Source organism: Mirounga leonina, unplaced genomic scaffold (genome assembly GCF_011800145.1).
Source record: "Mirounga leonina isolate KUSES-001 unplaced genomic scaffold, KU_Mleo_1.0 Mir_268, whole genome shotgun sequence".
Taxonomy (NCBI): Eukaryota; Metazoa; Chordata; class Mammalia; order Carnivora; family Phocidae; genus Mirounga; species Mirounga leonina.
The window spans coordinates 5,259,907-5,285,386 of NW_023270649.1; the positions used below are offsets into that span (position 1 = coordinate 5,259,907).

The window sequence follows — 25,480 nt, forward strand, 5'->3', positions numbered from 1 at the left end:
AATATTAGACTTCTCTTCCTCACCCAGTCTTTTTTTTTTTAATTTTATTATGTTATGTTAGTCACCATACAGTACATTATGGTTTTTGATGTGGTGATCCACGATCCACTGTTTTTGTATAACACCCAGTGCTCCATGCAGTACGTGCCCTCCTTAATACCCATCACCGGGCTAACCCATCCTCCCTCCTCCCTCCCCTCTAAAACCCTGTTTTTTTTCTCAGAGTCCATAGTCTCTCATGGTTCGTCTCCCCCTCCGATTCCCTCCCCCCATTTTTCCCTTCCTTCTCCTAATGTCCTCCATGCTATTCCTTATGTTCCACAAATAAGTGGAACCATATGATAATTGACCTTCTCTGCTTGACTTATTTCACTTAGCATAATCTCCTCCAGTCCCATCCATGTTGATGTAAAAGTTGGGTATTCATCCTTTCGGACGGCTGAGGAATATTCCATTGTATATATGGACCACATCTTCTTTATCCATTCATGTGTTGAAGGGCATCTCGGCTCTTTCCACAGTTTGGGTATTGCGGACATTGCCGCTATGAACATTGGGGTGCATATGGCCCTTCTTTTCAGTGCATCTGTGTCTTTGGGGTAAATACCCAGGGGTGCAATTGCTGGGTCATAGGGTAGCTCTGTTTTTAAATTTTTGAGGCACCTCCACACTGTTTTCCAAAGTGACTGTACCAACTTGCATTCCCACCAACAGTGTAAGAGGTTTCCCCTTTCTCCACGACCTCGCCAACATTTGTTGTTTCTTTCCCTGTCCATTTTTGCCATTCTAACTGGTGTAAGGTGGTATCTCAATGTGGTTTTGATTTGGATTTCCCTGATGGCTAATGATGATGAACATTTTTTCATGTGTCTGTTAGCCATTTGTATGTCTTCTTCAGAGAAGTGTCTTTTCATATCTTCTGCCCACTTTTTGACTTGATTCTTTATTTTTTGGGTGTTGAGTTTGAGAAGTTCTTTATAGATCTTGGATACCAGCCCTTTATCTGTAGTGTCATTTGCAAATGTCTTCTCCCATTCTGTCGGTTGCCTCTTTATTTTGTTGACTGTTTCCTTTGCTGTGCAGAAGCTTTTTATCTTGATGAAGTCCCAGAAGTTCATTTTTGCTTTTGTTTCACTAGCTTTTGGAGATGTATCTTGAAAGAAGTTGCTGTGGCCGATGTCAAAGAGGTTACTGCCTATGTTCTCCTCTAGGATTTTGATGGATTCCTGTCTCACATCGAGGTCTTTCATCCACTTTGAGTTTATCTTTGTGAGTGGTGTTAGAGAATGGTCGAGTTTCATTCTTCTGCATGTGGCTGTCCAATTTTCCCAGCACCATTTATTGAAGAGACTGTCTTTTTTCCATTGCATGTTTTTTCCTGCTTTGTCAAAGATTAGTTGACCATAGAGTTGAGGGTCCATATCTGGGTTCTCTATTCTGTTCCATTGGTCTGTATGTCTGTTTTTGTGCCAGTACCATGCTCTCTTGGTGATCACTCCCTCACCCAGTCTTTAGCACAGGAGCGTGCAGAAGAGAAAACTGTATGGTTTGACTCTGCTTTCTGCCTTCTTTTTCCACTTTGCCTCTTAATTTAGAGCAGGGGAGAAAAGAATTTAAAGAATGTGGAGATACTGGTTCACTGAACTAGGCTTGCTATTTCCGTGTTCTCTTATGTTGGCAGGTGGTCAGAGCTGACTTTGTGGCAGGTGTTTTTTGTTTGTTTTTTTAAAGACTATTTGAGAGAGAGAGAGAGACACACACACACACACACACACACACGGAGGGTGCATGAGTGGGGGCAGGGGCAGAGGGAGAGGGACAAGCAGACTCCCCGCCCAGTGAGGAGCCTGACGTGGGGCTTGATCCCAGGACTCCGAGACCATGAGCTAAGCCGAAGGCAGATACTTAACCCACTAAGTTACCCAGGCACCCGTGTGGCAGGTATTTGAGTGTGAAATGCTGATCTGCTCCAGAGTTGCCAATGGAAGTTCTTGGAGAGGGACCCATTGAGTCCTCAGCACTGCACAGCTGCCCTATTACGAACAAGCCTTGCTTCCCATTGACCTTTCACGCTCCTTTACCAAATGTTCCCCCCCATAGGCTCCTATCGCTGGAGCCGTCTGGGTTTGTACCAGTTGAGCATAAGAACTTCAAGACAGAACAAAGCCTGGTGCCCTTTCTCATTTTCCATGTAACCTAAGGAAAAGCGTATTCTTCTCACCAAGTTGAGGGATGTAGGCAACTCCACCCAGGCAGTCTGTCCTTGCTGTTGCTATCCAGAATTGCTCTGGCCTTCAGAATTTTCCAGTTCATCAGCAGGTACCCCTCCCTGTGTTCATGTAGACCCTCAAACTCTCAGCAACGTGAGCAAGGCTCCCAGTGGCTTTCAACACACATGGCCCTGCACACAGGGCAGGAAAAGAAGTCAAGTTCTACAAGTCAGCAGGCATGCAGCTGTGATGTAGCATGCCTGTCATCCATCAGTCTCCAGATTTTTTGGAATCACCTTCATATACCAGAAGCACTGTCCTCCCTACCTAGTGCCACAAGGTATTAGGGGGATAATAACCCGTTATAAGCAGACGTGCACTGGGGTAACCAAATTCCCTTGAATTTCCAGTGTTCCCTTTTTTATGGGCTAGAGGTGGGTGAGTGGGAGGTTGTCACAGGACTGCCATCTTTATTGTAAGTAATGAAGAAATGTGTCCCTCTTGTGACTGTGTCCTTCCTGACAACTGTGCTCAGCCCCATTCAGCTTCTGACACAATGACATTGGCCCATTGCCAAGGACTGTTTTTCATGTCAAGATTTGGGTGAAGGCATTTAACTACATTAACTGAAACATTTTTTCACTCTCATTTTTAGGCCAACTGACTCCACTATGAATTTTAAAAGACAGTTCTTAAAAGCCTTCCTTTTGCCACCTGGAAGCATTTAACTTCACAGAGCTAATAAATTCCAATTTAGTGTAATAAAATTCAGCTCTACCCCAACTAAGCAAATTTCTTTTTTAAATTGTTTAACGTATCAGGTGCATCTTTTTCAGTGGAAATAAAAATGCTCTGCTTGTCGTGCAGCAGACTACACGGCATAAAGACGGTCACGAGCTTCAGCACGCGCAGTCTCGGAGCTCTGGCTTTGTCCATTTTCCTTCTAGCTAGCGTCTCCTTAAGGAGCCGGCTCCTCTCGGCGACTCTATCCTCTCCTCGACGTTGGCTGCCTCTGCCTGTCCCCAGCCTCAGCTCTCCCAGGACTGTCAACAGAGCTCTCCTGAACAGGACCCGTCCCCTCAGAGCCACCGGAGACCTGCCGTTGGCACGACGGCCTTTAAACTTGCGCTCAGAGGATATTCACATTTACCGTATGGCTTCTTCCAGAAGCCACTGCGTTCCACAGGGGCAGAACCACCTCTGAGAGGTTGGTGCGGCGTGAGGCTCCAGTCCCAACACAAGGACATATGAGCCGGGAATTCTAGGCATATGATCAGGGAGGTGCTGGCAGAGAGCAACCCCCACACCCCATCACGGGATGGAATCTCAATCTTTGTTTGTGGTCGTCTGGCCCCAGGTGTACCATTTGGATTCTGTTTTCCCTTTATATCCTTAGCTGTCGTGTTGTGTTTTGTTTCTCAGTCTGACTCTCATTCTTGCAGCAGGGTGAAATTTTCTTCTGCACAGAGCATCAGTTGTTTCTTTTGAAAGAAAGAAGATGATGATGATGATGATGATGATTTTGGTGGCCTGAAAGTTCCAGAGGAAAAAATGGGTTGACGTTGGTTCATCGCTCAGATCTCCGTGCTGCAAGAGAAAAGGAGAGAGGAGTTCCCGACTGTAGCTACGTCCAGATAGGGTAGCTTCCCGTGGGGCTATGTCGCACATACAGTTCTCTGCGGTGGACCTGTTCCCCCTGCATGGCACGTGCTGGTTCTCTGAGACGTCAGTTCTCCTCTGCGGACATGGCCAGTTTTCAAAGATCCAGGAAGCGCGACCTTCTTTTGTTCTAATTTACAGACCGGCGGTGTGGAGGGCGTGTTGCAGAGTCGTGGTAAGCTCTGTGCATAATTACCTTACGGTGCATTATCCATTCCATTGTCCAGGTGGAGGAATCACGTGCTTCTTTGTCTCTTGATCTCTTCGTTGCAGCAACAGCTTACCCCATCAGAACTGTTTCATAAGCTCCTTCCGGTCAACACTGACCCTAAAACTTTATCCCAGGGAATCTGTTCTTGAATCAGCAGGATGCTTTTTTAGCGTGTAGAAAAGCTGACCTTTCCTAATGGAGATCTATATTCACAAAGGGAGCCTCTGAATCTCCTTGTGGAAGGTCTGCCGGAAGAAGATGAATCATAGAAAGATGATTTGCATGTGTTCCTTTTTCTCGATTATTTGTTTCATATTAAACTCTATGTGTTTGCTGTCCGGGAGTAAAGAAAGGCCACAAAAAAAGTGTAATTTTCAGGAGATAAAATTGTGACAGATGGGCAAAAGGAAAACAGACATTTTCTTTAGTGAAAAAGACATTTTGCTTGCAAGTAAAAAGTGATTCTCCTTTTTCTGATGGAAAGAAAAAAGAAACAACCAAAAAAAAAAAAAAAAAAAAAAAAAAGAGCCCGGACAGAAGAGCCCACCTGCCGTCACCCATCTCCGCCGTGGAGAATGCCTCCCAGGACGGAAGTGAGGCCCACACGGCAACCAGCTCTGTGAGCCTCACAACGGAAGAGACCACTTGGCGGGCCCTGAATATGGTCTCTTCAGAGTTCTCATAAATCAAACCAGATTTGCCCAAGATTGGGCATGGGAGAGGCCACACTCAAACAGACCTGCTCGAGAGTGTATTTTAGAGGACTGAATCACGGCAGCTTGAACATATTCTTCAGTGTAAACCTTGAATTTGACAGAACCTGCCTTACGTTGTTCTAATTAGCAACCTGCCAGGCTTGAGTGTTGATAGGATAAATGAGTCATCTACATTTCACTGAAGTTTTTCTTTTTTTAAATGAGTGGTTGGGGCACGTGTGTGTGTTTCGCTGTTATTTTGTTTTTATTTCTTCCGTGTTTCTGGCGGAGGATGTTGCCTCCTATTGCACATGGTTCCCATCAGCAGACCTCTGCTAATTCATGCTCTTCAGAGGGAACTATTTAAAGAGGTAAATTTCCATTTGAAGGAAAGGACTGTTCCACAAATCTTGGTCCTTAACCTAAAATGAATAGATGTAAACGGCTGCCAAGTCTTTTTTTTTTTTTTTTTCCCTTTTTCCGGGATTTTGGGATGAAGAGAGTTCTGTGCCCCCAGTCTTTGGAAAGTTTCACGGGCTGGGCACCTCCTGTCCGCGGCCAACAATGATGTTTTGTGTCTTCATCCCGGTTGAAGGGCCTGGCACAGAAACAGCAGAGCCTATTCATTCCTGGAGCGATTTTACATACGCGAGACCGAAGCCAAGATGCATGTCTTCTTCCCCCGACGTGCTCGTTCAACCACATTCTGGTAAGTGCAAACACTGAGATGAGAAGTGGGGTTCGGACACACGTTCCTGATCGGTAAGTCTGCCCCGGCTCACATAGCTCCCTCTTTGTTGCGGCTCCATCGTCCAAATGGACATTTCATAGAAGGACATTTGTTTTGTCCGACTGGACTGCCTCCAGTGGGGCCGAGATGGCGTCACCTGCCCCGGGGGTCCTGTTGGCTCCCCCCTGGGGCAGGGCCGTTGCCAGGCTTGACAGAATCCCTCACATTGACTCCCCGACTCCCCAGCCAGCAACCGCAGGCTGCCATCTCATTGGGAAGGGAACTCTAGACCTCTGTGTTTTCACCGGCCAGACCTTCTGAATCAAGCCTATGTCCCCAGCGCTGGCAGCTCCTCAGAGAGCTCTTTGAGAGTTTGAATGGAGGTTCTGGAGAAGGGTCCCTTTCATTTGCCGCGAAGATGAAGCTCACGCCAGTGCGTGTCCCCGAAGATGTACAGGTGGGACCGGAAACAGTGCACAGTGTGGGAGGTGGGACAGCAGATGCACCAGTAAGGGATGAACATCTGCATTTCCCGAGGCGAGAAGGGGCTTTGCGACGTGGGCCGGAGGTGTGCCAATGACCGGTCACCTTCGGGGTGGCCCTGCTGAGACACAGCCGCACAGGGGAAACGACAAAGAGCCCAAGCAGCTTAGGGTAGCCGTGCCCTTGAAGGATTTTGCACAGAGCTGTTGGTACAGGACCTGGTGACTCATCCTGGCTTCGGTTGCCCCATCGCGCAAAACATCAAAGTCATAGCCAATGCCTGACACGTATTTGGTGGGGGTTTTTCTTTCCAATTTATCCTCTGCTGATTTAGTAGTTTTTCTTTTCAACATTCCCTTGTTCCAACAACACAGTCACCTTTCTTCTACTTAAATTGTACTTGATATTCCATTATACCTTTACCTACTCTTGGGATCCCGCTTAAATAACGTTTCTTTGCAAAAATTATCAGGAAATGTAGTGTCTATCTATCCTGATGGCATAGTATATTAAACAAAATAGAAATTGGGAAATTCTCAGCTGGACCTTCATTTAGTAAATATTATGTAGCAAATAAGTACTTGATGGATGCAGAAGGACACTGACGAGTGACGTCTCTTGCTATGTTTGTTTTTCTCTGAAACAACCCCCACTGTGAAAGGTACAGAACCATGATTTACTGTCTTTTAAATTATCTGCATAAGGGATGGAAAATAACTGTCATTCGGAGAGCAGCTCTCGTGCTGTGGGCTGGGTTTAGTTCTGCCTCTTTGGGTCCGGCCTGCAATACCGTTGTATAGGATGCAAGTTCTCTCTACAGCCGGGGTCCTCCACTGGTCCCCAAACCCATGCACACTGCTGCTGTGTAGGGGTCAGTAAAGCTTTTCGTGGGAAGGGCCAGGGAGTAAATAGCTTGGGCTTTGTGAGCCATACAGTCTGCATTTCCGCTCCGCGGCTCTGCTGTCCTAGCAGGCGAGCGTGCGGGGACATGTACTGTGTGAAACGAAACATCGGGGTGCCTGTGGTCCAATAAACCTTTATTTACACAACTCGGTGGGGGGGGGGCATGCCATAGTTCTCTGTCCCCCGCATGACACCGTGATTTCTCTTTAAAAGAATACCCTTCTGTTTCTGCCGTCCGATCTGGGCACACCTCCCATGTCTGCAGCATGCTGCGCCGCGGACGAGGGCTCTGCTTCCTGCCATGCTCTTCCTCATCAATTCCAAAACGGAAAACCGGCTTCGCAAGTTTCTGCCGTCACCGTGCTTCGTGACAAGGTCGGTCTCGTTGTGTCAGACCTTCCCTGTCCTGTTCCAAAGTGCCTGTTAAACAAAACGGCATGGTGGTTTTACTGGAGGAAGAAGGCCTTCGGGTGTGATCCCTGGAGAGATCAGAGAGTGAGGACCCCAGGAAGGTGCGCGTTTACGGCAAACTCAGGGTGAGTGAGTCAGACCCGGAAATCAGAATCACGAGAAGTGGGTACCGTTGGAGCAAAGTTCTGAAAGGAAAAGAGACGGTTCGTGCCTGCAGGATTTGGGAAAGAGAAAAGAGGGTTGTTCCTGTGCGCAGTTATTATGCTGAGAGGCGCTCCCTACGCAGCCCCCTTTCATGTGAATAGACACACTTTTGTAAATTCACAGAATTCAGGGACGGACTTCAGTTAGCCACATTCCTGCTCACACGTTATGCATTTTGAGGTTTAAGCTTTTGCAACAAGATCGAGCTTCTCCGCTAGAGTAACGCGCGGGGGCTGATGGGGTTCACAGTGAGAATGTTCTCTCTGTCCTCTGGTCCGTCTGCTGCGGGGGCAGGAGGGCCTTCCGTCCACCTGAGGAGGCTTGATCCTGCAAATCCTACTCTGCAAATAGATCGGAAACCTCGAAGTCAGGAGGAAACCAAGCCCAGTCGCCCTTTCTGTGCAAACGTGCAGTGGCTTCGTAGGTTGCTTCATTTTCCTTCCATGGTCTCTCCTCGTTGGTATCAAGTAATGCTGCTCTTTCTTTCAGCTTATTCCTTTCAGCGTTTACATGCATCCGCTAAGAACCCAGTGTTCTCGGTACCACACAAGTCTTCCATTAAATTCCGCTAAGCAGCACTAATTTAGTGGTTAATGTTTTGTGAGTAGTTGGTAAGTGCTGGGTGAGGCCTTGAGTATGTTCGTGAAGTATCTCGCTTCATCTCGTGTGTGTAAACACAGGACGGGTACGGTAATGATCGTCGTGCACACGAGGGTAGCAGCTTGCTCAGGGTCCCTGATGGGAGTCACGGCTGTGAGTCGGAACAGCTTGACTTTGTGAGCCCAGAGCTGCAGAGGTGATGTCACACTCAAGAGGACTCTGCGTCTCTGTCACAGGACAGATGCAGGGAGTGGCAGAGAACAAGAGAAGCGATGGGTGTCTGTGCTTCTGGTCCCCCGGGTCGTCTCGGGAGCAGAGCGCGAGGAGGCCGAAGCCATGGTTGGATTTCTATGCGTCATGAGTCCCTGCACGGCGAACCGAACAGCTGAGAACACATGCGTCCTCTCCCAGTTGCCAGGGGTCGGAGCGTGGGTGTGACTTCGCCGGGTCCTGTGCTAGGATCTCACGGGGCTCCGGCCCAGGTGGCAGCTGGGGCTCTGGTGTCCTCGGGAAGCCAGGCTCGGGCAGGATCCGCGTGTCAGCTCCCTGACGGTGTTGCTCCAACCTAGCTCCTTGCAGTGGCGGCATCCAGCGCAGAACTGCAAAGCCGACACGTTAACCCGGAGGCTGCAGTTTCAGGAAGGAGCCACCACCGTTTGGCTGGGCAGCGAAGCAAGGAGGTTGGGATTCTTGTTTGAGACCTCCAAATTTGTGGTACTTTGTTGCTCCGCAGTGGAGAGGTAAATGTCACGGCAGTGTGCGTGGAACGAAAAAGCGCAGTTTGGTGTGAAAATAAGTGCTCGCTTCGGCAGCACATATACTAAAATTGGTGTGAAAATAAGCACGTGTATAGGGATAGGTATCATTATTACTTCCATAAACGTGAAACACACAAAGAACGAGACGTGTTCCATAAAAACACGTGAGCAGATCAGTCACCTAAAGCATGTTACTGTAGTGGCCGATGGCACAGGAAGGGGAGATGGGGTAGGGGTACGGATAAAAGGGAGCACGTCGTAAAGAACAGAGGGTCTTCCCACGGGCCAGTGTGAAAACACACCATGACCTGAGCACGTTTCATATAACGGACCCAGTCTTCTGCACCAGAGACTCAAGGGGGTAGGGACATATTTTAAACCATTAGTTAATGTATTTTTCTCAGAAGGTAGTTAAAGCCAAAGTAAGCAGACAAAGATACCGCCCCACCACCTCGTACATATGCTTGCGCTATGAACAGAATTGTGTTGGCGACCATAATCATCGTTATGTGGAATTTTGCCGACCCTAAACATTCACATTAAAAAAAAATACTAACAAGTTCACCTTCAGTTTAATCCCCACCCTAGCCGGTTAGCTCACTGCTTCTCATAGCTGGATGATTACTCTGTACCTTATTAACTGTACTCCTTTTTCCATGCTGATGCTATCCCGATTTCTCTGCCGTTCGCCTGGGCAGAAGAGGGCTCTGAGAAGCAAGTTTCCTTGTAAACGGAGAGTCTTGAACAGTGAATGTGTGTTGGCTAGCGATGAGAGGAGCTTCTCATCAGAAACTCCGGACTGGGAAACCGAGTTCTCTGACCAGGCTTGATTATCCTCACCTATTAAACTCATCACAGCTAGATTTGTTTGTGCATTTGTTACCTTTAATCAGGCTGCTCTCCTTGCATCGTGTTGGGAGAAACCAGGTGAAGCCAAAACACACATGCCAGGAATCTGAATTGGGTAATGACTGCATCCTTCCAGTAGACACCCTGGTTTCTCATTTTGAATGAGCATAGCCTTCCCAGCACCCTTTGCTCCCCGACGTTGAGTAGAGCGCCGTCTTGAGGTCATGACGTCACCAGGATCAGACGTCTGAGAAAATGAGTGAACAACTCGAGTCTCTCCTTTCCTGTCCACACAGGAGCTGAGAAGCAATGAATATATTTGAACCTTTCTAAATGCCTTTTGTGTGGAACTCTCAGGAAATAGCGTGGCCCCGTCTCCTCATGAATGATGTTTTGGAAACCCAGCTCTTGTTGGAACCCCTGGGTCTTCATAGTTGATGACCTTACCACAGTGACTCATTTACTAAGACTAGATGCAAATGAAATAAGACTTAGCCAGGGGCGCCTGGGTGGCTCAGTCGTTAAGCGTCTGCCTTCGGCTCAGGGCACGATCCCAGGGTCCTGGGATCGAGTCCCACATCGGGCTCCCTGCTCGGCAAGAAGCCTGCTTCTCCCTCTCCCACTCCCACTCCCCCTGCTTGTGTTCCTGCTCTCGCTATGTCTCTCTCTGTTAAATAAATAAAATCTTTAAAAAAAAAAAAAAGAAAAAAAAGAAATAAGACTTAGCCAGATTCATGTTTGGAAACTGTGGACCTGCAGATGCAACGGTAGATCTTACACACAACTTGTTTGTTAGCTTTAGGGTTTTGACGTGAGGTAGGGGAGGAAGCGCAGATAGAGAGTGCTACCTTCAATCGACAAAAATAACTTTAGCGATTAAAGATATTTTCATTATCAGTAAGCCAGACTTTTCCGTTGGTTTTTCAGATCTGATGTGAGTTCAAGGTGAGAGGAGGAAAAAAAAACAAAAAAAACCCAGATAATAGTCCAGTTTAACATCTCTTTTGATTCTCCGAGAAAATAGTAGGAATTGTGCTTGGCACACACAAAACAAAAAGTAATGTGAAAAACGAAAGGTTCTTTCTCCATATAATGTAGTCTTCAGTGGGATGGTTCATATGAAAACAAAGCCGAAGTGATGATTACTCCATGCACTATGTTTAAAGTGAAGAGGAAACATGTAGAGATACATATTCACAGAAATTTAATTAAGAAATGGTTTTGAGGGGTGCCTGGGTGGCTCAGTCGATTAAGCGTCTGCCTTCGGCTCAGGTCATGATCCCGGGGTTCTGGGATCGAGCCCCTCACGGGGCTCCCTGCTCAGCGGGAAGCCTGCTTCTCCCTTTCCCTTTGCCTCTCCCCCGGATTATGCTCTTGTTCTCTCTTTCTGAAATAAATAGGTAAAATCTTAAAAAAAAAAAAATAAAAGGGAATGATTTTGAGCCAAGCCTGAAATGTAACAAGTTGGCCAGGGGAAATGGGTTTTCAGATGGCAGGAGACATGGCTTCATCAGCCATGGGAATTTGTCTAGCGCTAGACGCTTGGTGGTAGCTCAGTTCGTGTGTGGCACAGAGCATAGGGGTGGGCACACGGCAAGCAAGAGGAGTACTTCGATAAGGCCAGCTCGTGAACGACAGGCTAAGCCATAGTAATCCATGTGCACTTGACCTTTTTTGGCAACCCGCGACCACTGGAGAATTGTAAAGCAGAGCATAGCCCAGTCGTCCTCGCCGACTAGCATGGCTGTTTTATGAGCAGTATGGAGGATGCACTGGAGAAAGAGGCGGGAGACCTGGCTGGCCTGCAGCACAGAAAAGAGACCGCCAAAAGGGCTCTGTGTGCGTGGACGTGAGAGCACGGAGAGCGACCGACAGCGTAAAATCCAAAAGTACGCCCCTCTGTACATGCTCAGGTCTAACTAGTAGGACCTGCCGACTGACTGGCTTTGGAGGGTAAGGAATGTGATCGGCACTAGAGTGAATTGCAAGTGTGTGATGCAGGCCAGAGCTGATGAGAAGACCAGAGTGTTGTCTCCTTCCCTGGTGATAGGTTCAAGTACAGATCTGGAAAGGACAGTGAAGCTCTAAATACACTTAGAAGGCAGGCATGTTGAGGAAGGAGGAGAGACATGTGTGGGCATATCCGTAAATTGTGCGGCAGGATGATGAGAGGAGCAGTCGGGGCCTCAGCTTGTCCAGGCTGGTGACGGGAGACAAAGCACACGCATATCCACAAAGCTGGCGCCGTCAGAGAGAAGGTCAAGGACGGGTACAGCGAACCCCCCGGGGCTGGGTGGGAACGCATTTGCCATCACCAACTCCCCAGGTACTCTGCGTATTCTACCGAGGTTACGTTATTCCAGCTTTCTGGGCAAACACTTAATTCTTTTGGTAGGAAAAAGACTTCTGATGCCGCCACCCATCTTTCCATAAGCTCTGCTCCTGATATGAAAAAAAAAAGACTTTGCTTTTCTTGACCCTCACTCCTTAAAACCCGCAAATGCTTGTTTGTTTCTCTGACGAGAGTCTCATGATTATAAATCAAAGGCGCTTTGGTCTTCAAACGGTTGCTTCTGCTATATTTAAAAATTCAGCCAGGTAGCCCACAGGATTCCGTATGTTCCGTGCTCTGTTTGACCGTGCGTGTTAAATTCTAAGCTGATGTGGCTTCATATGCACGAAAGGAAGGGGGCACCACTGATTCTTATTTTTTGCAAGTGATTCGTTCACAAATAGTTCTTGAGACCTGCCACCAGCCAGACTTTGGACGAGGCAGAAGGGACATGCGATGAACAAGGCAGTCTCGGTTTCTGCCCTCACAGACATCACTGTCTCTAGTTATCTTCTGTGGAATCCCAAGAATCACATGGACATGGTTTGGGTTTTCTCAACAGCAGAACCCACAGCAGGGATTATAGGATCAGTGACTTATTTGACAGGTGACCTCAGGCGAGTGGTGAAGACTTAAGAGTCACTTGACACTCACCTTCCCACCTGAGGTGGCCCCAGGTGACGCTCCGCCTTCTTGTTTCAGCTTGCTCCCTGTAAACAAGTGTGCTTTCTTCAGTGTGTGGGGCGCCAGGCTTTGGAATTTTGTACCTTATTTCAGTGATTTCGCTGTTTAAAATGAGCCCCTGATGCAGTGCTGACGTGCTGTGTAAAGACTAGGAGGACAAAGGAGACGTGACCCCAGAAAGGGCGAGTTGTCGAATGAATGGTCACATGAGCAACGGAGGCCAGTCCCACTGGAGAATTCTGAGTGTGTAGAATACTCATGCCCCCACCCTGCTGTGTGAGGTGGGAATCAAACCAGAGTGTCTGGGCAGCACGTGGGGCGGGCCTGGGTGTGAAGGACACATGTGCATTGGTGAGGAGTGAGTCCAGTGCCTGAGCGCTGGCGTCCGACGGGTCTGGCTTCCAGCAGAGCGCTGCCTTGTCGGGCTTGTGAGGTTAGAAGAGCCCTGCCGTCCCCTCACCCAGTTTTCCTCATCCATCCCTGGGAGCCGTAAAGGAGAAATGGACTTAGGCGTTCATGGAGTGCGGTGGGCTCCTTGGCCGGCCTGTGTAGAGCGATAAACGGTTCCTTTCTTAGCTAATAGGATTACTCCTGACTTGCCTGAAGATCTCATTACTGTCCCCTTCTCGCACAGTTGTACCATTTCCTCATTTTCTGGCATCTCTTGCAAACATTTTTCTCTTTTCCGTACCGCTCCTCCCCTCTGACTTAGTAACAGGGGACTCGTGTGTTTCCATAGGATGATCAGAGAAAACAGAGGCAGAAATATCAAAGAAACAACGCAGAGGAAAGTCCTGGAACTGTACATGTGTATGTATCTGCCCCCCAAGCTGCTGAGAGCTAAGTACGGTGAATTAAAATAGACCCACGTCATGCGCATCACTGTGAAATTTCTGAGCACCCAGAATAACGGAAGCCTGCAGTTCATCCTCATTGTTCCTGGATTTTGTATGTGTGCTGAAGTGGGTGTGTGACCCCCAAATCAGTATTCGCTGTGCTTTCAGTTACCTGCAGACGCGTATGGTGGTAAAAAATGCGTGTCAAGTGACTCTCACTTTTTCCAGCTGAGGTCAGACGGGGCAGCATTCCGCCTTCCTGTCGCAGCTTCCATCCTGTAATGAGGTACCTACACTTGCGGTCGATTCAGCCCCATGTTTTGGCATTTCTGTGCTTTCCGCAGTGATTTTGCCGTGGAAAACGGCCCCCAGGTGTGGGTCCGACATTCTGTGCAGCATTCCTGAGCACAAGAAGGCTGTGGTGTGCCTTATCGGGCAAATAACTGTGCCCCGTCGGCCTCATTTCGGCCGTCACGGTGCTGCTGGCTGTGAGTTCAACGTTCCTGGATCAGCAATAGATCGTAAGTAAAGTGTCTTTAAACAGAAACACGGATAAAACAAGGTTCTGTATCGACTGGTTGATGAAAATGGGGTGAGCAGAGAGGCTCACAGAAGGCAAGCGCCGGATGTCCCCGTGGAAGCCGTTCTGCAGGACTTGCAAATCCGTGTGCACGGAGAGCGTATGGAACGTCGCTACCATGAATAATGAGAATTGATGGCATAGATATTTTAAATCCAGACAGGAAGAAAACAGAAACAAAACTTACAAGAGTTTTCATAGCCAGGACTTCATCGCGAAACACAGTGCAGCAGAACCTGCCGCGTTCTGAATGACAGTGATACTCAGATTATCATGTAATAACCCACCGAGGCTCTTCATCAACCATCCGGACGGAGTGATGAATCAGGTGGTTCTAAGGTCGCGTTCACAAGGTCACTGACGCTTCCGCATTCACTCGCTGGAGCCTTATCCTCTCCTCGGAGCATGGGCTGTACTGAGTGACTTGCCCCGCCATCGATGACCAGACGCAGAGGGCATGGTGTGCGAGTTCAGAGTCTGGCTTGTATAAAAAGCACCGCAGGTTCCATATTGGTGTTCTTGATTCTGGGGGATCCCCTGTCTTGGGGGACGCCAGCTGCCGTGTCCTGAGGCAGCCCTGTGGAGGGGCCCCGGGGGTGAGAAACGAAGGCCTTCTGCCACCAGCCAGCAGGGACGCAGCTCCCCTGTCAGCTGCCCTCTGAGTGTGCCTTTGCAGAAACAAATCATTTAGTTCTAGGCTTAACCCAACTGGAGATTTCCTTCCCTAGATGCATGAGGCTCTAAGAAGTGCTGGTAATCGTGTATTTCTGCAATCCATATCATTGCACCCGTAACCACGTGAAGGAATTAAAACGTTTATCAAAAGTATGCATTCTCCAACTTAGTGCGTCAGCCGCCATTTCACTGTTGCAGTTCCCATTGTTCCATTTTGTCCTAGAAGTGTAACGTGTCTTACTCCTGCAGTTGGTCAGTTTTTCACGGTATGAGTCTAATGTTACCTTTCTGTAGTTCCTCGGCGTACGCAGAATAAACACGGTGCGTACTTAGAGAGGTGTGTGCGTCCAGGAGCTCAGCAGTCATTAGAACATGCCTCTCCAGCGGGTACCGTCCGCCCGTTCTGAGATTCACAGCTCACAGACAAGTCTCTTTGGAGACCTGTTTCTTCTCAGTTAATGTTTTAAATGAGGCATAGCCTAGAAATGATATTAAATTATTAATGTGTGTTGGTTAGGAAAACACATTTCATAAAAGAAAGCAATTTTTTTTAATAACATGCGTAAACAAATCTTTAAACACCTCTCTATTTTTATCCTTTCTGCCAAATCCCAAGGATGATTAAAAAGTCTCTAAGGGGGAAAGTGTTGTTTTTAACAAAGGTGACAAAGTAAAAATTCTTTTATTTGGGGTTTCTTTAAATTTTCTGTAGTGATTCTTTTCCCTACTGATCATACACGTTATTTTTCTAATCTGACAGTTGACCTTGCTTTTTGGTTTCTTCCTTCGGATCCAGGGAAGCCCGGGTCCTGCATAGCAGCATACCCAATACACACTACTACCCCGTGTTGGCCATTGCCTTGAAGGACAAAATCGTTGTATTCACAGTCAAAAAAACTCATTCTTTATGCACTAGGGTATCATTCCAGCAAATACATCTTAATAATTTCTGAGGGGACTGAATCACTTCCCATCTCTGGATCTGGGGATACGTCCATAGACTTTTTGCTTGACCTCTTGTCATCGATAACTTAGAGGTCAATAAAACAGATGATTTTTTATTTTTTTAAAGATTTTATTTGAGAGAGAGAGAGAATGAGAGAGAGAGCACGAGAGGGGGGAGGGTCAGAAGGAGAAGCAGACTCCCCGTTGAGCAGGGAGCCCGATGCGGGACTCGATCCCGGGACTCCAGGATCATGACCTGAGCCGAAGGCAGTCGCTTAACCAACTGAGCCACCCAGGCGCCCCTAAAATAGATGATTTTTTAACTATGTTGTCCATTCTCCCCATTTTTCCATGACTGCATATTGGCAACATATAACATGTTGAATTCTAGTTGTTAAAATTTTAACTGTGACTTCAAATTGAATACTAACCAGGTTTTGGAACTACCCAAGCTTGCATCATAAATTTGACATTTTCACGTTAGTCACCATTATCATAATACATATGGTAAATGGCACTTATGGAAAATGTTGTTTTGTTTTTTAACTTTAGATGCCCGGGAAATAATATCTCCACCTGCTTGCTACTTACTGTCTTCTTCTCCACTAATTACAGTCTCTAGAAATTTAGAGTCCCCCTTCTGTTCCTGCTACAGATAAAGAGACAGCCTTACAAATGGAGATTCCTCTAGTACTAGTAAATTTCTCTTACAAAAGGACTACTTCTACTGGATTTGTTTTGTTTTGTTTTGTTTTTAAGATTTTATTTATTTACTTCTACTGAGTTTTCAGAGCTTCTCCTGTGTGTGCTGTTTCTTAGCAATAATGAGCCTCAAGGTAACCCTTAGGTAATCACATAGACATTATAGGGTGTCATCAGCTGCTCCCCTTCAACCCATTAGAGACCACAGAAACCAGTGCCTGAAACTCTTACTTGCAGAGAAAGATGGCTCCAGAGAAAGCAGGAAACCTGCCCTGGATATGCCATGAATTACTGTAAGCTGTCGGCTCGTTGCTGTTTTCATACTATAAGCTACCTGTCTTTTAGTAAACCCTCTAAGACACGTATTCAACATCAAAGATCATGTTAAAGACTTTTAATCTGTAAGTCAGAGGAGTATCTGAAATGTTAATTTTTTTAGCTCTTAAGATGAAATTTATTGAAAAAGTTTTCTGTAAGAATGACTCTAAAAATATGTGATCTTAAATGCAGGTTTAATGCATACTTACATGCACACTTGAATGCATGATCCTTCAGCTTCATTTCTTCTATTTTTTTTACCTGCCTCAAAAAAATAATGATAAAAATTAATTAAATACAGTGGGCTCAACAGAGCATAATATTATGCTAAATGAATTTTATGTTTAGGGAATTTTAATTTAAAGGAGGAATTTAGGCAGAATAATTTGATGGTAAAACACTTTGATAAAGCAAAAGCAGTTGATGAGCCATCATGATAGGAGAGACAATTTAAAGTTCTGTCAAAGACAATGAATTTTTGTACAGAATTTCTTATGTAGCATGTTTCAAATTGTCTTGGGTAGAAAGTAAGAATGTTCCCTTGAAAAATCAATTATGCCCACCTCGATAGAGTGAAAAACAACTTTAAAAAGCTTAAATTTTTTCCATTAAACATGAGGTTTATTCTTAAGAACTTGAAGATATCTCATAAAAATGATTTCTTTCTGAAATCTGTGTGAATTACTCTCAAGGGCAAAAGCCTGCGTGGCTCTTTCTCTCTTCTTTACATAAGAGCAGAGGTTCACCATTAGTGAGATCTGCCTTTAAAAGAAATAGAATATCAAGAACAAAAAAGAAATCCTTTCCAAATAGTTTCTAAAGTTTTCTCACAATCCATTTGAGTACTAGTTTCTAGCTCTTTTTGATTATAGGGGCACAATATCAGCCTTTTTTTTTTTTACTTTTTACTGAAAATGCTTTCGGAACCTCCTTCCTTTTTATTACCACTATCAAAACTCTATTAAATAAATGTATAATATATATATTTACATAAAATATATATATATTTAGTGAAAAAAATTAAGGAGCAAAAAGTAAAAAAGAAAAGATAATATGGAAAAATAGCTAATGTGTGTCACAGCAATAAATGTAAATGACATAAATTTATCCACCTATTCAAAACAAAAGATTCTCACACTTAGACGCATGCATACACACACACACATACACACACAACTTAAAAGATTTCAGAAAGTAGAAATAGTAACTGCTACCATCTCTTCACAAACAATAAAATGAGAAATCAATAACAAAACAAAGTTTTAAAAAGTCTGGAAAAATAAAAGTTAAAAAAAAGTCAAACCAATTAACTGTTGAGTAAAAGAGGAAATACAAACTCCAAATATATAGAAAATGACATATTTTATTGGGGGTGGCTAAAACATGCTCAGAAGAAATTCATAACTTTCAATAATTAGTGAATAGGAAAGAAAAATATGTAAAGAACATTTAACTGAAATTAATTGAAAATGAAACTAATGCTTTCCTTTTATTTTTTTGTTTTTTGTTTTTGGGTTTTTTTTTACATTTTTGTTTTTGTTTTTTGTTTTACATTCTTTTATGGGTACTAAGTCTTCAAAATCTGGTATATATAAACCACAACATAGCTCGATGTGAACACTAAATTTTCATCCAAAATACTTGATCTGTATTTAGATTTCATAAACTTTGCAGTTGGAAAAGTAGATTCACACACTTTAAATGTGAATTTGTTGTTCCTTTGATTTTGCTGTGAACCTTAAACTAAAACACTTCTGAATTTTAAAAAAGACAACAAATGAAGAAAAATGAAAATAAGCATTAGGAAACAGGCAAATGATAAATAAACCCAAGTGTTGTCTCCTTGGAAAAAACGAGTAAAATGAATTAAGTCAGTAGATAATATAATTTAAAAGTTGTTGAAAGTACAAACCCAAAATTTGAAATAAAATTAAAGAAATAACAGGGAAAATTAAACATTGTAGAAGGGATTATGTTAAGTCTACTCTATGGAAACACATTTGAAAACTTCATAATAAAATAAAACATAATTTTCTAAATAACAAGGTATATTATGCAGAACTATTTTGATAACAATTTTTCACATGATAGGACAGTGATCCCTTCTTCTGTGGATCTCAGTGCATATCCTGTAGTTTTCAAATTACATGGGTGAAAACACATGTAGGTAATAAATGACGATGTGTCTCTGTTGATGCATGTGGACACATTGCTACTTATCAGTAGGAAAGAGAAGTAGGTATCGGAAGCCACTCAGACACACTGTGCCGGGTACTGAAGAGTCGGCCATGAGGTGGCAGAAACCAAGACCCCGTTCTCCAGGGGCTCACAGCCTAGTGTTGTTGGAGGAGAATCCAGTACACACACACACACACACACACACAATTGCACTGCAAAGAAGAAAAAGTACAAGGCTCTAATAATTGGGGAAGCAATCTAGCCAAAACGTGTAAGCAGGGTTTTCCCAAGAGGACTTACTGTCCCTGAAGCACCACCTGGATGGAAGGGACAGCATGACTGGAAAGCCCTCAACAGGAAGGAAAACAAATTTATTAAAGAATAAAAAGGTACATGGAGGGTCTGACTCCCACCCCTGCCCTCTCTGTGTAGCGCCCCCCCATTTTTTTTTTTTTTTTTTGACAGAGAGAGAGATAGCAAGAGCAGGAACACAAGCAGGGGGAGTGGGAGAGGGAGAAGCAGGCTGCCCGCCGAGCAGGGAGCCCGATGTGGGACTCGATCCCGGGACTCCGGGATCATGACCTGAGCCGAAGGCAGTCGCTTAACGACTGAGCCACCCAGGCGCCCAGCGCCCCCCCATTTTATTTTTTTTTCTTATTTTTTTTAAATTTTATTATGTTATGTTAGTCACCATACAATACATCATAGTTTTTGATGTGGTGATCCACGATCCATTGTTTTCATATAACACCCAGTGCTCCATGCAGTACTTGCCCTCCTTAATACCCATCACCAAGCTAACCCGTCCCCCCACCCCCCTCCCCTCTAAAACCCTGTTTGTTTCTCGGAGTCCATAGTCTCTCATGGTTCGTCTCCCCCTCTGATTCCCTCCCCCCATTTTTCCCTTCCTTCTCCTAATGTCCTCCATGTTATTCCTTATGTTCCACAAATAAGTGGAACCATATGATAATTGACTTTCTCTGCTTGACTTATTTCACTTAGCATAATCTCCTCCAGTCCCATCCATGTTGATGTAAAAGTTGGGTATTCATCCTTTCTGATGGCTGAGTAATATTCCATTGTATATATGGACCACATCTTCTTTATCCATTCATGTGTTGAAGGGCATCTCGGCTCTTTCCACAGTTTGGCTATTGGGGACATTGCTGCTATGAACATTGGGGTGCATATGGCCCTTCTTTTCACTACATCTGTGTCTTCCACCCCCATTTTTTTTTTTAAGATTTTATTTATTTGACAGAGAACGAGAGAGAGCGAGCACATGAGAGGGGGGAGGGTCAGAGGGAGAAGCAGACTCCCTGCCCAGCAGGGAGCCCGATGAGGGACTCGATCCAGGGACTCCAGGATCATGACCTGAGCCGAAGGCAGTTGCTTAACCAACTGAGCCACCCAGGCGCCCTTCCCCCTCCCCCCATTTTAAACAACAACTTGTATTAGTTTCTTGATGCAAATGTAAAGAACCACTACTCCACCTCTCTCTCTGTATAGAGAGATCTTACACTATTTTTTGGTCTAGATGCATAGTATTGCATCGTGTACCTTATCAGTTTATTCCACAACTCCTGTTAATGGCTAAGTCCCAAGTATTGCTACGTCTAGCCGTAGGATTGAATGTCACAAACACTGATAATAGCTAGTATGAAAAGTAATGTCATGTGTTTTTCTCTGCCTCTGCTTAACTGTAGGACAGCAGTGTTTGTCTGTGAGCAGCTTCACGTTCTGGACTTGTGTGTGAACTTTTTCCCCTTGCGTCCATGAGTATCAGTGCTGAGCTCACTACCGTTTTTCAGCCCTCAACCACAGAAATGGTTGTAAGATGAAAACATAAAGCTGTGCTAATCCATCAAGTCTGACACCGAGCTTGTTACTAATGAATGCCTTTGATGGTTTTTAAATACTTGCCAGCCATTTAGAAATAATGGAGGACCTGAAGCGTGTTTGATTGCTTCCCTTCCCAAGCAAACTGAAGTTTACCGATGGTGTGTGAATTTCTCCCATTGTTATTTTTAGATATGACTGTACTGCAGCAGATCAACACATTTTAGACCCATCTCAGTCCAATTTGGAAACAGGAAACATGTATAGTCCACACTTTCTATTGAGGTTTTGAGTTACTAATTTGAACTCCTCCGTCTCTTTGAATTTTGTGAACTCAGGCCTGAGATAAAGGATCCGGAGATGTATTTAATTCCAGTGCTGTCCCTCCTGAATACACTAGGATGGGTGTAGCCGTGGTCTGCCATGGAGGCCATTCTGATCAAGCCCACTCCATTATGGTCACTGTGTGCGCTTAATCTGTTACTTACTCAATATTTGAAGTCACTCCTGACTCTTGGTACTCATTGTCGTGCCTGCATTCTCACGCAGACTTTCTGAACTAGGCCAGGAATGCCCTGAGTCCAGAATAAATACTCGCCCGCATAAGTACCCTGAGTAACTGAGACAGAAAAGTCTTTTGGAACCGACTGACTCGTCAGAGGCAACTATTTATACAGTAACGTCCGTTTTCACCAAATTGAGGGAGTTTATCATCTGAAAATGGTGACTTCGGAGCTTCCATAAAATTGGCTTATGAGATAGAAATCTGTTAATACTCATTACGGAAGCCCAGGCTGGGATGTAATTGGGTGTAGCAATGTTCAGTTTTGAGAAAGAAGGCCCTCTCGCTTGAGCTTTGTTCAGAACAAATGGTGCAGGTCAGTGAGAAGCCCTGGTTTCTTCGGGATTGTTTCTCCCTGGAACAAGCCTGTGCAGGAGCCAAATTCCCCAAAACACAAGCAGACTTAAATTGAAATTCATACTCACTCCACCATCATGAATCTGCTTTTCAAAATAAATAGCATGAGATTAAAATGATTGGTATTCTAATTCGTTTGCAGTCGCTTCTAAATGTTTATGTGCAGTAAGTATATACAGCCTACAAAAGCTGTTAATAGTATGATGAACTGGGTAGTATGCCGTCTTACAATTACAAATGAGCTCTAGAAGCATTTCAAGAGCAGCTGAAATGTTGAGTCTAGATTGAATCTTTCATCCTCCACCATCTCTGTGATTTTAGGAAAAGTCCCAACGCTAAAGGAAAGGAGAAAGAAAAGTACGTAATGTATTATCATGTACATATTTTACATCTCTCCATTATTAGCAGTTACCTGATACCACTCACCATCTTCAGTACTTGTAGGTCATAGCATGAAGCAGATAGAGCCAGAAAGACTTGTATTCATGTCTTAGCTCTCCCATTCACCAGATGATAGACCTCAAGGCAGGTAGTTTTGAGCCCTTGAACCTCAAGTTCCTCATCTACACAATGAAGACATGTGGGGTTTAAGAGAAACATAATGCATCATGCCTTGAACAAAGTACAGACATGGAACACATATTTTCTATTGCGACTGAACTCTCTTGACTCCCCTAAAATACATAATAAATTACTTCTTTTTCCTATTGCCCTTTGATTTATGATTCCTAATCCAGGTCTCTTTTCAAAATGTATTTGAGGCAATATATAAGTCCCAAGATAGTATACACAATCTACAAAGTGTAGGTAAAACCTCCGCATCGGTGTAGAGATGAGCAGTAATTAGAGAAGAAATGTCAAGGACATGTAAGTTACTGGAGGGCAGATGAAAAGTTAAATTTGAGTTTCTGGGAGCTACGGCAAGGAGAGAAACACAGTGAATTGAAAATGCTGGTTTTCCATGAGATGACGCCTCCTGAATCATCAGAAGAGACAGATGTGGGGCTCCTGGGTGGCTCAGTCAGTTAAGCGTCTGCCTTTGGCTAAGGTCATGATCTCCAGGTCCTAGGATGGAGCCCACTGTCTGGGCTTCACGCTCAGTGAGGAGTCTGCTTCTCTCTCTCTCTCTATCTCTCCCTCCCTCTGTCTGCCCATCCCCCCTGCTCATGTTCTCTCTCTCTTTCTCTCTCAAATAAATAAAAATCTTTTTTTAAAAAAAATGTCTATTTCTAGAAGACAGATGTTTTCCTGGGTCTGAGTGGTGTTTATGGCACATACTTTTATGGAAGCTAAGCAAAGACGATCTTTCAATGTTAGTTTTTCAAAATGCAGCATAATGTTGACTTCCTTTGGTTCTTATAGTGAAGCTCTTGATGCTGTAGGAGTTTACCGTGAGCTCGGCTTTCAGGAAGCTGACGCTCTGCTCAGTCTTGGATTACTTTCCTGTTGTGCGGAAGGGCTTCTCCCTGGTCTCACTGGAGCCCGATCTATCCTAGGCAGTCATGAATAGCCAGCAGAGAGGACTTAACTCCCCTGAAACAACCCCCAGGAGTTAAATAACCCTCAGTGGGACAATTCTGAGTGTTTTTGGAGAGTCTTCAATTGGAAGAAGCTCTCTGTACCTATGGTAAGAACCTTTTCTAGCTTCTCTTCCTTCTGTGTTGAGCCTTCTCACTTCCTCAGCAATGCTTCCCTGGATGCCTTTCCAAATAAACTGTCAGCCCTTATATCCTGGACTCAAGATCTCCTTTGGGGAATCCCAAACCAAGACAGATGTCAAAGTCAAAGCATGTTGATAAACTACAGCTTTGTGAAGGCTTTTCTGTGGGAAAAAGATGTAAGCAAAATAATGTCCACTGTATCTGGGTAGTGATCTCCCCAGTTGCGTGAATAAATAATCTCGTGTAATGAACAGATTGCGTGTACTACCTCCTTGCATAAAGTTATGTAGGAAGCTATCCAAATTTAATTCTGATGCACACTTATAATTCAGACATTTTATGTTACCTTTGTGTAAAATGGAATGATTCCTCCCCAGTAGGACTGTGGTGAGACACCAGTGATATGGGTAGAGTGCTCGGCCCTGGTCTGGCACAACTAGGAACTCAGCCAACTGTCCCTTTACCTTGTGTTTTCAAGGGGCATCAGTCATCTCCTCTCAGTATCAGGAAAGTAAGTGGTGTGATGATAATTTATTATGAAATTTAAAGATCCTAAAGTAAATTCTTAACCTGGTTGATGGATGCCCAGCATTCCAACAAGCAGGCTTCAGTTTGTCTTCTTGAAGAAGTCTTGAGTTCAATCAGGGCTCCTTGAAGACTAGCCAAGGAAATCTGGTGGTTTTGCAGACAAGAAATACCAGCATCTGCCCATAACCTGACTGTGTTTTCATCCTTAGGCTCCTTACAACATCCACTGTTGAGCACAACCCAACAGTCCCTCCATGGTGAATCTTTTTTTTCACCATAAATCAGTTGTGTTGATTTCTGAGCTTCATACAGTCATAGCTATTGAAATCAACAAATTTATCAACGATATCTCGCATTTTGTCAGTTTCATCTGACTGCAGTACGTGCCTCAAACTTGTGTGTTAAATGACTGTTTTGCAAAATCACTGGATGCTCATCAGACTCAGAGTTGGAACATTGACTAACTCATAAGAGCCCATAGCATTTGATTTCATAATGTCCTTTGTGTGACCCAGGCTTTGTATCTTTCTTTAATTCCACGTATAATTCTGAAACATAACCTGGCCTGAAAAAGAGTCTTAATATTTGAATTTTCATTGCCTCAATCAAGAATCAATTTTCATTTATGCAGTTACACTGCTTTATGTTTTCCTCCAATGAACAAGAAAACACTCCAAAAATTTTGTGTGAAATCTCAGTGAAAATCAATGGATTGAGAAGGCATACCTTTCCCTAATTTCCTCCTGATCATACCCAATTAACACAAAATTCAACCAAATCACAACTGAATCAGGAACTCCTGGCTGTTCAATACACATTCTTGCTGTGTTCAACCAGATGAGATTTTGAAGACATCTCTTTAGATCCATCAATGAGCCAGGGTCGTGGAGTCACACTTGGCATCTCATTGTGCGTGCACATTGTAAATAGAGGTCTGCGTTTCATGACATAGGATGTGATCAGTGCCGGGAGGGGTCACGAAAGGAAAGCCCCCTGGTAGTGGAGTTCAGGAAGGGCACTGTGGGCCTGAGAGGTTCAGAAAGCTCTACCAGACCACTTGGTCTTTGGATGAGTGGTCAGGCATCAGGAACGTTCTTCATAAAACAGGACAGAGCCTGAGGGAAAATATAGGGCGGGTAAGAAAAGACCTCATGGTGGGGTTACCGTTTGGTTGTGGAGGTCACGGGGAGCAGAGATTCGCTCGCTCGACTAGACACTTCTTAGGTTGGTCCGAGTGTAAGGACTTAGACAAGGAGCATGTGGATGTGGGTTCCAATTTGCAAAGAGGCTGCGCCACCGAGATTCCTCTCAGCCCCTGGTGAAAAGCAGGCCCTCAGCATCAGCTCACTGACTGGCCGATTGCTTGAAATCTAATTTGATAGTCTATGTGATACCACTGTACTTTGTGGCAAAAAAAAAAAAAAAAAAAGATGCAATAAGAACATTCAAGAAGACGGGCTGAAGGCAGTAAAACTAGCAGGCAAAGCTGATAAGCAAAGACTGCCAAGTCCGGGAAATGTTAGTGCCAGGACACATTTTCGAGCTGGAATTCACCTCAGAAACCACGGAG

General features: G+C 44.7%; 1 long non-coding RNA gene across 2 annotated transcripts in view; it reads left to right on the forward strand.

Moving 5' to 3' along the window:
* The first annotated feature begins 5,283 nt into the window (after window positions 1-5,283).
* Window positions 5,284-25,480, forward strand: part of LOC118026692 — a 115,930-nt gene continuing 95,733 nt past the window's right edge. For both annotated transcript variants that reach the window (XR_004683652.1, XR_004683651.1), the window contains exon 1: window positions 5,284-5,484. This is a non-coding gene — a long non-coding RNA (uncharacterized LOC118026692). The remainder of the gene's footprint in view (window positions 5,485-25,480) is intronic.